This window comes from Neopelma chrysocephalum, unplaced genomic scaffold, assembly GCF_003984885.1.
Source record: "Neopelma chrysocephalum unplaced genomic scaffold, ASM398488v2 Primary Assembly neopelma1_81, whole genome shotgun sequence".
Classification (NCBI taxonomy): domain Eukaryota; kingdom Metazoa; phylum Chordata; class Aves; order Passeriformes; family Pipridae; genus Neopelma; species Neopelma chrysocephalum.
The window spans coordinates 109453-121495 of NW_020897743.1; the positions used below are offsets into that span (position 1 = coordinate 109453).

Below are 12043 nucleotides of genomic sequence, written 5' to 3' on the forward strand. Positions count from 1 at the left end.
TTTTTCCCTAGGCAGGAAATACAATATATGTGAATAGAAATACAGAGGGTCAGGTTTGCAAATTTCCTTGTTAGTGACCTGATAATCCTGATTAAGAACTGGAAATTCCACCCTGTGATACAGAGAAACAAGTCCCACAGTTCTGGTGGCTCAGTCCGTGGAACTTTGTGCCTGAACACTCTTGCTCTGAACTTCTGTTCCCTTCCATCACATTAAAATGTACCAGGTGGTCTCTGAGAGAGCCTCCCTTCACCCACAGAGGGCTGAGGTTTGCTGTGCGTGCTGTGGAAAGATCAAAGGAAATCCATAAAGCTAACTTGGGGAATGTTCTGCCCAGGAATTTATACCTGTATAAACTGAGGAGAAGCTGGACAGACATCTGCATCTTCCACAGAATGATCTGGGACCAAAATTAGGCTTGGAAGGTGTTAGGAGACCCATCACCTCACAGTGCCAGCCATTGAGCATTAGGCTGAGACTGAAGAACATCAGGGGAATGAAGCTATTTTGGCTGCCTGCCCAGGCCTGCAGAACCCCATCCTACAGCAAATAAATAGCTGGGGGACTTAAACTTTTAAAAACTGAACTGCAGTGTGTGTTTCTCTTAGTTTCTGATTGGGGTGTGCAGATGGTGGCTTGCACTGAGGCAGAAGGAAGCTTGTGGTTTAGACAGAAACCCCAGGCAGATACCATGGTGACAGGAGGGATCTAGAAAACTTAGAAAAGATGGGGGGGTGGTTGCAGAGTGGCTCGAGGTTGTGGCTCCAAGGCATGGGCAGCATCTGGAACAGTGGTCTTGGGCTGGGGTGAAGGTGGCACTGCCCTTTGGGATGCCGTGGGTGAGAACAGTTGGTTGATGGGAATGACCTTAATGAGTTGGAAAATGCTCCATTTTGTTAATTCTAATAAGGGTGACTTTAAGGTGCCTCCTGAGAAGTCCTGAGAGCAAATCCCCAGGCACTGGCCTTCCTGGCTACGACAAGAACGTGGCCAACTCCTGTATTGCTTCAGCTGCCCAGAGGATCAGAAACTGCAACGTGGCCAGCTCTTGTGAGAAGAATTTATCTCCTCCTCTTGAAGACACAGTTTCTGGAGTTACAATATTTTGTCCAAGTAAAATAAAGAAGGATCTGGGGCCTCCAGGGTGATTTGCACTTGAAATGTTACCCAGGGCAGTCACCTGGTTGGTCAGAAACCTGCTGCCCATACACACTGTGCTGTGCTGAACCTTTCCTCTCCACTCTCCAGGATGATTTTGGTGCTATTTCAGTACAGCCTGACTTTTCCTGGAAAGAGCAGGAAAACTTGTATTAAATCCATAGCTTTTTCTCTTCCTTTGTATTATGATATGTATGTATTTTAGTTTGGGAAAAAAGCTTTGTTCTCTTCAAAAAATTCATTGGTTTAGTTTTAGAATAGCAGTCAGCAAAAAGACTCCTTTGTTAAGTAATACCTGTGGTATACGAGTTCCTCAAAGATAAAAAGCAACACACATCAGAAGCACCTGGATCCCTGAGGTCATGTTATATTTCTTTTTAAAGTAGTTTTTTATTTAAAGAATAAATGCCTGGCAGTATAAAAGCAGTGAAACAGCAATTAATGCTGTAAACTTTTAGTCTTGTTGGTTAATTTAGCTCTGTGTGCTAAACCATACAGGAAATAAACCTTCCTTTTATTGCAAACCACAGGGGCCTCCTGCAACACTGTCTGTGCTTTTAACTCCTTTTCTAACCAGAGTTCACCTCATCACACAAACAAAACTAAACCTGTTTTCCCTCTGCTCTCTCTGTGCCGTGCAGGGCCAGCAGAAATCCACAGGCTCTGGAAAATAATTACAGGAGCAGCTGTTTCAATAAACAGCCCGAACTGCAGCCCTGGGGGTGTTATCTCAGGCTGGTTTCTCCAGGAAATATTATCCCAGTGCTGGGCAGATGTGGAGGGTGAAGTCTGAGGGGGCACCAAGGTGGGACCTGTGCAGTTTGTGCCAGTTTTCACAGGGAGTAGTTGCGTGGACCTGTCCTGGAGTTTCCATGAGGCAGAAGATAAAGGAGGAATAATTCTTCTGGCTCTCAGAAAGAGACTGCCTGAAAAAAACAGATTCACAACCTGACAACAGGGATGAGATCCAGACTTTCAGGAGTTTTTAAAGCTTCTAGAACAAGCAGTCAGGTGGTCATTGGCACCCTCAGTGTCTTTCCCCCTGTTTTTCTCAGCCACTTTGAAAACTTCCGAGTATTTAGGAATATGTCATGTTCCAGAGTTTTCTGTACTCGTGATACTGAGCCTGATTATCTTGCTGGAGATCAGTCTTCTGATGTGTCTGGTGAATTGCTTTATAGTTGGTGTGTAAAGTCTGGTTGTGGGGCTGGGCTGTGGGGTTTGTAGAAACAGCCAGAAATGATCCCTGAAAGTAAACAAGCAGTGATTTGAAAAAATAGTTATTCCTGCTGACTAACAGCCTAAGAAAGGAAGCTCTGAGAGGTGAAGGGAAAATTGTTCAAGGAGTCTGTGACAGAATTAGCCTGGACTTAAGGACTTTTTTTCTTTATTTCCACGTAGGAAAAGCTCCTCTTTCCCTGACTTGTGTCTCAGGTAAGAGAGTACAGATGCTGAGACTGTGGAGACCCCAGGAATGCACTGAACAGTTGTGCCAGGAGAAGGGGCTGTTGCTGGAGCTCCCTCTGCTCAGCCCCTCTCAGAGGTGCCCACTGAGCATCCCAGGCCTGAAGGAGAGGGTGAGCACAACTTCCCCTTCCATCATGGCTGTCCTGGCCGGCACTGCCTGGAAAAGGGGACATGGAGTGGTCCAGGAGAGCCCAAGTGCAGGCTGAAGGGTGGGAATGCTCCAGGTCCTGCCACTCTCACCTCTGTACTGTCAGGAGTTGTCAGTTCGATACCGGGCTTTGGGAGGAGCAGATCTGTTTGTTTTTATTTAACCAAGCACAGAGTTTGGATGCTGTGAGACTTCCAGGGAAACTCAGCCTGCCAAGCTCCACGTCTGCTGCAGAAAACAACTGTGTGTAATAAATGAAGAGCTCCTATTCTGCTGCTGCCTGTGCTTTGTTAGCGGATAACCGGGATAATGGAGCCTGTATTCCGCAGGAGGAAGCTCGCTCTGTGTTGGTTTTGGAGCAGACAAGCAGTTTTCAGGCTTGTGAAAGGCAAATGCCACACAATTGACTTAGAAAATTGCCAAGGGTCAATTTATTTAGTGTTGTAATGGTGGTGTTTTCCTTTGGATGGTGCCAATTCTGGGTGCCGTGATGGTTTGTGGACAGTGTCAGTGCACGTGGTTAAAGCTGTGGTTTGCTATATATAAGTGTTTCTTTACATCCTCACCTAAAGGAAGAGAAAGGGAAGCTTAGGTCTGGAAGCTTCATTCTGCAAGATACACTTATTCTGGATAACTTCAGTAGTCCCAAAAAAGTCTAAAAATATTCCAGACCTGGGAATATTTGCACACAGATCCTTCCTGCTGCTGAGTGAAGCAAAGGCCTGAGGCAGGAATGGCCTGAGGCCACGGTTTGATCCATGATTTCAGTCCTTATTGCTGCTGGGAGGGGCAATGACTCTCCTGGCTCTTTCTTCCCTTTCCTTGAGATGGCACAAGAATCCTCGTGTCAGCACAGTGAGGGGGTTGAGACCCCCAAAACAGCACTGCTGTGTGACTGGGAGAGCTTCCCCAGCTCTGACCTCCACAGAGCCCTGCCAGGGCTGGCACTGAGCTCTGCTCTCTGTGAGCAGGGACAGGACCCAGGGAATGGCCTCAAGTTGTGTCAGGGCAGGGTTAGGGTGGATCTCAGCAAAAGGTCCTTCCCCCAGAGGGTGGTTGGGCACTGACCAGGCTCCCCAGGGCAGTGGTCTCGGCCCCAAGGCTGCCAGAGCTCCAGGAGGGTTTGGACAATGCTCTCAGGGACAGGGGGGATTGTTGGGGTGTCTGTACAGGGCCAGGGGTTGGACTGGATGATCCTTGGAAGTCCCTTCCAGCTCAGGATATTCTGTGCTTCTGTGATTCTAAAAAGAGGTGAATCCATGCTCAGGGACAGGCCTTTGGAGTTCATGGAAAAGGTCTCTGTCCATAACCCTGATCTATGCAGGTTGAATGTACGGTCCCAGCGCCGAGCTGTGCTTCCCCCACGGCCTCTCCTGCCCGGACCTGGTGCTGGAGCAGGTGAGGTTTGGGGGAAGCCTGGGCAGAGCCCCTACAGGAGGATGGACAGACTTTGGATGCTGGAGAGCTCTGGGTGGAGGAGTTTGGAGCTGCTGCCAGACAGTGCCCAGAGTCTCCCCAGGCTGCTTCCAGTGCAAAGTTCATCCTTAATCAAACACAGCTCCCAGTGGGGCTGTTTGCAGGGATCACATGGAGGGAGGGGAGACTCCTGTTGCTGTCCCTGCTCCCAGGGCTGCTGTCCTTGCTCTTGGAGCTGCAGGGCCTGGAGCCCAGTGGGAACAGAGGGAAGCAGGAGTCAGGACATCCCCCGTGTTTCCAGTCAAGCCTTCCTTGGGCGAGGGGACAGGTGTGTCAGCCTGACACCTCTCCAGGTCTGGAATACTTCTCCCAGTGTTCAGCAGTTGGAAGCTTCATGTTCATTCACTGTTTTATTGTGTTCAGGCTCTTGGGTTATCCACAAAAAGTAGGTAGGGAGATCTGGTGCCTCTGCCAGTGACAGCTAAGGTTCTGCCAGCCCCTTCCCGGGGCATTTGGGTTTTAACTCCTCCTTATCCTGCTTGGAATCTTGTGTTCCATGTGCATGGAAGTGCAGTGTAAAAAAGGCTCACTGCCAACCCATAAGCAAACATCTCTGGTTTTTTGGCTGATGATGGAATGAAATTTTAGATGTTAAAATCTTGCATTAAAATCCCTGCAGATGGAAGTTTTGGCTGCGTGGGGATTGTTTGATTTGAAATCCAGGCAAATAATCCCACTGGGCATTGCTGTCACTTTTCACAGAACTTTGAAAAAAAGGAAAAAAGGAAGGGAAGATCCCAAAGAAACAAAGAACAGTCTCTGGATGTGCAGAGGGTCTGTGTTTGGGGAGGTGGCCTTTGAACAGGCCATGACTGCTGTGGGGAAGAGCATTGACTTGGCAATGGTGACCCTCCTGAAGCACTTGGCAGAAGCATCTTCAGCAGAGTGGAGGGATGGTTCAGCTCTGGTTGGGCTGAGAACACATGTCCTGACTGAAGGCAGGGGCATCTGATCTGCACAGCCCTCCAGAACTCTGGGGAGTTTGTGCTTGAGGCTGAGCTGGGCTCTTGGGCAAAGCAACTGGATGCTGCCAGTGTGGTCCAGGAGCCTGGGCAGGCCAGGGAATGGGGATTGAGCAACTGAAAAAGTGTCAGGGAGCAGCCAGGAAGGAGGAGAGTTAAAGAGGAATGCACTGTGTCACCCTCCTTCTCACAGAATCATGGAATATTCTGAGTTGGGAGGGACCCACAAGGACCAGTCCAACTCCTGGTCCTGCCCAGGACACCCCAGCAATCCCACCTTGTCCAAACACTCCTTGAGCTCCGGCAGCCATGGAGCTGTGACCACTGCCCTGGGAATCTGTTCAGTGCCCAGCCACCTCTTCCCTGCAGCCAAAAGAGAGAAGGATTTTCTTCTGAATTTGGTGCTTCAGTAGGAAAAGAGGTGTGGTTTCAGCTGACACAGAACCATTTTCATGTACTGGAACAAAATGTGAAGTTTATTAAATGGTACTTTTACACCCAGTCTTCAGGTGTTGCCGATGATAAGATGTTCTGTGCTAGAATCCTGGTGGCACCACAATAGTCCTTGACAAGCAGGTGTTAAAGGATGAATGAATTCACCCACACACACTCCCCAGCACTTGGGTATTGTTTGTTAAGAGCAAAATTTGACTGAAGCTGTGATAATACGTTGATCCTTAAGGTGCCTTCATAGAAAGTAAACCTAAAACACATTAAAAAGTCATCAGGGCTTTGTTAGGCAGTGCTGCTGCTGCTGTTTGCCAGAAGCTGGGGAGATATAAATAGGGAAATGTTACTTGTCCTCCTACTTGACTAATGGGTAAAGGAATCTGCTTTTGGCCACTGTGGGAGGAAAGTAGCTAAACAGACACTCGAGAGGATGCAGCAAGTCAGTTCTGACCTATTTATGGCCTTTTAGTATCTTGTTAGAATTTGAGTGTAGTGGAGCTGTGGTGGAATTGGCTGTACTGTGTGTCTGGCACCAAATTAGTGACGCTCAAAAACCCGGCTCCAACATTAACTCAGACCCTGTGTACATTTAAATGAAAAAATCAATACCATTTCAGTCTGAATATTCAAATGATGTAGCACTAACAGAGGTGATTTGCTTCTGTCAGCTTCTCATGTGACCATGCCCACAACGTCATTAAAGCCTTGAGTTTTGGCAGCAGATGTCTGTCTGCTTTTGTAGGTCCAAATGACAAATATCCCAAACCTTTGTGTGGTGTAACTGCAAAGAGCCTTTGGAATCCTGTTCCTGAGCAGTTGCTTTCCCTCCTCACCACTCTCCTGATGGACTCTGTGCATACAGACCTCTGCCTGCAGGGATGTGACAGTGCTCACCTGGGTGGAAATCACAGTCACAGGATCATAGAGGTTGGAAAAGACCTCCAGGATCATCCAGTCCAACGTGTTCCCAATCCCCACCTTGTCACCCAGCCCAGAGCACTGAGTGCCACGTCCAGTTGTTCCTTGGACACCTCCAGGGATGGGGACTCCTCCCTGGGCAGCTGTGCCAGGGCTGGACAGTCCTTTCCAGGAAGAAATTCCTCCTGATGTCCAACCTGACCCTCCCCTGGCACAGCTTGAGGCCGTTTCCTCTCCTCCTGTCCCTTGTTCTCTGGGAGCAGAGCCCGAGCCCCCTTGGCTCCCCCCTCCTGTCAGGGGGTTGCAGAGCCAGAAGGTCCCCCCTGAGCCTCCTTTTCTCCAGGCTGAGCCCCCCCAGCTCCCTCAGCTGCTCCTGCTGCTCCAGCCCCTTCCCCTGCTCCGTTCCCTACTCTGGACACATTTCTCTGGAAGGGCCCTTGGCTGCATTGAGAATCCTGATCCCCCAGGACTTTAATGCATGAAGGGAACATAAACTTTCCTGTTTGGTTCTTCTGGTAGGAAAAAACCTGTTGAATGCATAAGGATCTTCAGATTTGGGTTTTGTTGGTGTGGGATTTAGCAAGTTTTCAGGCCTTGGGTTATTGAATGAGTGCACTTACAATGGCATTGTAATCCATGAGAGAAGCTTTTCTTTTTGTTCTCATGAATCAGCTTTTTCATTTATGTAACTTTCTATGCTTTCTGGAGCAAGTTGTGGTCTTGTTTTGGGAAGTGCAGACTTTGTCCTTTGTTCCAGTTATATTCCTGGCTTGTGCTCCAAAATCTGGTCAGTGGGGTGGTACCTTAGGCCTGGCTAAAGCCCCTCTGCAGACAGACCACGTGCTTCCAGACGTGATGCAACCTCTGGGTTAAATTGCAAAAACCTTTTGGTGGCCTGGATTTTCCCCCAGCCTCTCCCTTGAGTGGTGGTCCCTTTGCATCCTTTCACACCAAGACTCTTTCCTGCTTTTAAAAAGTGTCTCCCAGAACCACATGTGAGCAACAGGAGCGTGGTTGTTGCTCTCAGTGTGAGCTGGAGCCTGTTCCCTCCTGCCCCAGCTCTCGGGCTGGTGATGCTGATGCAGCTTGGGGTCAGTGGTAAAAACCATTCCCAAATAAACAAATTTTAAGCTGTTGGGGTGTAACCACATCAAACCAGGGCTGCTCTGCAGGATACATGTGGATATGCCATGGGCTTTCCCAAAGGGAGGCAGGGAGTCAGTACATATGGAGCCCATCTGGACACTGCCTAATTTCTGGAATAAAAAAAAAAAGAGCAGCACAAGTCCAGCGTGAACTTTTGGAGCCTCTCGTGTGTGATTTAGGTCCCGGAAGTTTGTGGTGGTTTTGCTGTGTTTGTCCTCAATCTCATTCCCTACAGACCAGAAGCCAAACATCGAGAGAGACAATGATGGCACTGCTATGCTTAAAATAGCCAGAACAAAGAAGTGCTTTGAGTTCTGTGATGATAATTACCCAGGCCTAAAAATAGGCAGATGTTCTACCAGGCAGAGAGAAGTAACAGTGAGACAGGAATTGCTGGGAGACACCTGGCAAAGCTCTGAGCAGGCAGGTCATTGCTGGAAGCACCTCTGGGTTTCCCACCCTCTGGAAACAGTGACACCACCAGAACTGGCACATTGGAATTTTGAGCTAATATGGAGGGAAAAATAAATCTGATTTGTTCATACAAATAAAACCAACAAAACCACTTAGACAACAAAATAGCTTCTGAAGAACCAGGGAAACCTCTGATGGAAGCCAGGGCCGAGGCTGCTCAGGGGCGTTTTGTCTTGGAAGGGGGGCCTCCTGCAGTGCTGGGGTGGAGAATAAGCTTAGGGGGCTGTCAGGATTCCCTGACATTTAAATCCATGGCTGAGCTGCCAGGCTCTAACTCCTACAAATTATGTTGTACTGGGAGGTGAAATTCTAAGCGTTTTGCAGCTCATTTGCAAGTCTGAGCTGCTGCATTAGCAACCCAGGTGGGGAAGGCAAGATCATTGTAGAAATCAGATGAAAAATGTAAAAACCCAACGAAAACCCACAGTATTTTTCACTCCTCATTCCAAGCAGTGGCAGTGGGTGGCACCAGTGCTGGCCAGGCCCAGCAGCACAGGCAGGCAGGTCCCAGAGCTGTGGCCAGAGCTCAGCCCAAGTTACTTGTCTTGGCAGCAGCTCCACATTCCTCATGCTGCCCCATCCTTCCAAAGAAAACCACTTCCTGGGGGTTCTCCCCTTGCACCTGGCTGCCCATGGAGTTTGCTGAACATTTTTGATGCTGCACTTCTTCCATTTGCTGTTAAACTGCACCGTATCAATCTTGCAAAGGCTCTGAAGCGTTTGAAGAACGGATGGGTACAAGTCTGGCCACAAACAGTAACATCACCTGGAGTTCGGACTTCACCTCCTGCACAGATGATGAAGCAGCTTCTTTAAAATCATCAGTGGCATAAAATAAAACTGTTTTAAGCTGTAGTTGCTTTTCCTTATCTAGAACTCAAAAAGCTGGAATTGGAAATGGCAAAAAAAAACCCCTTTTAAAGCTGTTTTTGTCTTGAAACTGAATTGAGAAGTGTGTGAGATGCAGATCTGCTGGAAGGTGTGGCTTTGCTGCTGTCCTGGTGCTGGATCCCAGCTGTGAGGTTGGGAGAGGCAGCTCAGGACACACGTTCAGCGGGAGCTGGAGAGAATCATGGAATTGTTCAGGTTGGAGAAGACCTTTGAGATCATCAAGTCCAACCATCAGCCCAGCCCCACCGTGTTCACCACTAACCCATGTCCCAAGTGCCACATCCACACATTTTTGAACGCTTCCAGGGATGGTGACTCCATCACTTCCCCGGGCAGCCTCTTCCAATGCTTTGCAACCCTTTCCATGCAGAAATTTTTCCCAATATCCAATCTAAACCTCCCCTGGTGCCAGGACAGCAGAGCCACAGCCGGCAAGTTTGTTTTGTGACCAAAACAGCAGCACTCAGACTGTAAACTCGCTTCGGGTTCCAGTAGTCCTTAAATAGATTTCCAAAACATGTCTATTGTCCAACAAGGGATTTATTTATAAACTGAAAAAATAACAAGACTTTAAAAAAACAACCCAAACCCCTTCTTGGCCAGCTGTGCAGACAAGACTGCTCTGTGTGTGTGTGCCTGTGTACAGCAAGGAGATGGAAACAGAAGTGAAGTTCAGTTCAATAAAGTGTTTAAAATAAGTGTTTCCCTGCAGTTGGCTGGTAGTAGGACAGGTTGGCTGTTGGACAGGCAGCACAATCCTGGCTGGAGCTGAGGATGGAGGGTCCTGCAGCGTCATCCCTGCCTCCTTTTTTGTTATCTTATTCCCACTTTGGGGTTAAAACTCCCTTTTTAATGGACTGATTTGCTGGAAAACATCACCTGTTTGTACTCTTGGCAGCTCTGACGTAGTTCCTCTTGTGTTCCTGACATCACTGACGGGATTTAGACCTAAGAACAGTAAATTGCATTTTTGATGTGTATTCAAGTGAGGGACAGAACTTGTTCATAATTTTATAGTCATTTTTAGAATGTTCTTCCGTGCCCACACTCTCTTGAAAGCTTAATGTTTCTTGTTTGGCTTCTAACTGGAAATGAAGAGGATCTTGATACCCAATGGGTTTTGTACAGAAGGTCACAGTGTGGTGCTGAGACTTCACTTAACAGTAACTTACCATAAAACTATTTCTGTCTCTGGAATAGACAATGAAAGCCAAAACAAAGAGAAAATAGATTTATTTGGTTAAATGCTTCTTTCAATATTACCTTGGGAACAGCAGCAAAAAGTATAAGGTTTCCATCAGCAGAGGCATTGTAGCTGTTTTTCTCCCAAGTGTGTTCAGGCCCAGAATCCAGGAGTGTGTTTCTGTTCCTGGGATGGGGGTAAAGGCACCTGTGAGCAAAACTGGCTTTCCCAAGGGTATCCTTGTTTCCCAGGCAGGGCAGTGGGGAGCTCCAGCACAGCAGGACTGACTTTTTCTCCCACCCCTTCTCCTTCCATCCCTCTGTCTCCATCCCAACTCCACCCTGGGATTCCCTCCATCTCCATCCATCCATTTTGCTCATTCCCATCTGCTCCTGCCTGCAGGCTCTTCCTTTCCTTACAGCTCTGTGCCCATCCCTATCCTTGATTTCTCAGTTCTGATGCTCTTGTGTCTCCAGAGTCCTCCTGCCCCCCCCAGTGCCGGTCCTGACTCTCCAGACTGTGCTGGGCTCTGCAGTTCCTGGGCTGACTCTGTGCACATTCCCAGCTCTCCTCTGGTGCTCCGGGCCCCGCACGACGTGTCAGGAGCACTCGGAATAAACAAGGATTTTTGTGTTTGCCAACTGCAGGGAGCTGCAGTTGAAAGGCCAACATCCCTTCAGACATGACAGTTGTTTACGTAGGACGAGGTGTGGGATCTGGAGAGGCGCTGGCCCGTGTCCAGGCCTGGTCAGGCAACCGAGAGAGGATTTCTGGGAAGCGAGGGCTGTGTGTTGACAGGCGCATCCTGAAGGAAGGCTCCTCGCTCCTTCCCAAACATGGGCAGCAGGAACCATCCTCCAGGCTGTCCTGAGGAGAACGTGTGCCCTTTGCAGTAAGACAAAACACCCTGAAGCAGCAGCAGACGTCTCTTGCTCTATTTTCAGCCTTTCCCTCCCCGTGGTATTCCACTGCCTGGGATTAATGGAAGTTATCTAAACAAAATCCCATAAAATAACCCGATCTGGCAGCTCGGTGTCCGCTCTGCCCAGCGGTTGGGGCCGTGTTTCTCTGGAGCAGTTGGAGCTCTTGTGTAAGTGCTGGTCACCTTGTCTGAAGAACTGGGAGGACATTGCTGCTTAATATCCCAGCTTTTTTTCCCTCTGGCCAGAAAACTAGGATTCAGACTAATACCCCTCATGCATCAACACCAGCTCCTTGGTTTCCTGTAGAGCTCTTTGGGGAATTATTTCCCTTGCCCACAGACGGCCTGACGGTGACACGGAGACCAAACTTCCATGTTTGCCCTCCAGTGGTGCCTCTTGTAGCGGAAAAAATACATTTCCAGCTTTGTCAGCTCTTCAAAAACAAGCAGAGAGGGTGTGATGGCCCTTCGGAGCCACAGTCCTGAATCTGGGATGTGGTGCTGCTACTTGGAGCTGAAAAAACAACCCCAGAGACTGTCCCAGCGTGAGATGCTGTGTGAGGAGGTGTGGGTGGCTGGGAGACAATCCAAGAGTCAAAATTATTAAAAAAATAAAGGCACTTCTCTGGAGATCAAAATGCTGATTACTGTCCAACTTAGAGCTCTTGTTTTTCGTTGTAGATTGTATAGTTTAATGGTAAATCAGGTAAAAAGTTGGTTTTCTTTAATTTCTTAATAATCCCGGGACATATCAAAATGCGTTCTTAATAAAGCATCAGATTTTGGACAAGTTAAGGGACCAAAGACTATAGAAAATTAATTGGATTTGTAATTTAGACATTGTAGGA

General features: G+C 48.3%; 1 protein-coding gene across 1 annotated transcript in view; it reads left to right on the forward strand.

Moving 5' to 3' along the window:
• Positions 1 to 12043, forward strand: part of SH3BGRL (SH3 domain binding glutamate rich protein like) — a 30974-nt gene that overhangs the window by 9246 nt on the left and 9685 nt on the right. The window lies entirely within an intron of this gene.